This window comes from Mustelus asterias, unplaced genomic scaffold, assembly GCF_964213995.1.
Source record: "Mustelus asterias unplaced genomic scaffold, sMusAst1.hap1.1 HAP1_SCAFFOLD_3194, whole genome shotgun sequence".
Classification (NCBI taxonomy): Eukaryota; Metazoa; Chordata; class Chondrichthyes; order Carcharhiniformes; family Triakidae; genus Mustelus; species Mustelus asterias.
Window position 1 is genome coordinate 6,331 of NW_027593139.1, and position 1,170 is coordinate 7,500.

Below are 1,170 nucleotides of genomic sequence, written 5' to 3' on the forward strand. Positions count from 1 at the left end.
AGAGCGAGAGCGCGAGAGAGAGCGAGAGAGAGCGAGAGCGCGAGAGAGAGCGAGAGCGCGAGAGAGAGCGAGAGCGCGAGAGCGAGCGAGAGCGCGAGAGCGAGCGAGAGCGCGAGAGCGCGAGAGCGAGCGAGAGCGCGAGAGCGAGCGAGAGCGGGCGAGAGAGGGCGAGAGAGCGAGCGAGAGCGCGAGAGAGCGAGCGAGAGAGCGCGAGAGAGCGCGAGCGCGAGAGAGAGCGAGAGCGCGAGAGAGAGCGAGAGCGAGAGCGCGAGAGAGAGCGAGAGCGCGAGAGAGAGCGAGAGCGCGAGAGAGAGCGAGAGCGCGAGAGAGAGCGAGAGAGCGAGAGAGAGCGAGAGAGAGCGAGAGAGAGCGAGAGAGAGCGAGAGAGAGCGAGAGCGCGAGAGAGAGCGAGAGCGCGAGAGAGAGCGAGAGCGCGAGAGAGAGCGAGAGCGCGAGAGAGAGCGAGAGCGCAAGAGAGAGCGAGAGCGCGAGAGAGAGCGAGAGCGCGAGAGAGAGCGAGAGCGCGAGAGAGAGCGAGAGCGCGAGAGAGAGCGAGAGCGCGAGAGAGAGCGAGAGAGAGCGAGAGCGCGAGAGAGAGCGAGAGCGCGAGAGAGAGAGCGAGAGCGCGAGAGAGAGCGAGAGCGCGAGAGAGAGCGAGAGCGCGAGAGAGAGCGAGAGCGCGAGAGAGAGCGAGAGCGCGAGAGAGAGCGAGAGCGCGAGAGAGAGCGAGAGCGCGAGAGAGAGCGAGAGCGCGAGAGAGAGCGAGAGAGAGCGAGAGCGCGAGAGAGAGCGAGAGCGCGAGAGAGAGCGAGAGCGCGAGAGCGAGCGAGAGCGCGAGAGCGAGCGAGAGCGCGAGAGCGAGCGAGAGCGCGAGAGCGAGCGAGAGCGGGCGAGAGAGGGCGAGAGAGCGAGCGAGAGCGCGAGAGAGCGAGCGAGAGAGCGCGAGAGAGCGAGAGAGCGAGAGCGCGAGAGAGATCGAGAGAGAGCGAGAGCGCGAGAGAGAGCGAGAGCGCGAGAGAGAGCGAGAGCGCGAGAGAGAGCGAGAGCGCGAGAGAGAGCGAGAGTGCGAGAGAGAGCGAGAGCGCGAGAGAGAGCGAGAGCGAGAGCGAGAGCGCGAGAGAGAGCGAGAGCGCGAGAGCGCGAGAGAGAGCGAGAGCGCGAGAGAGAGCG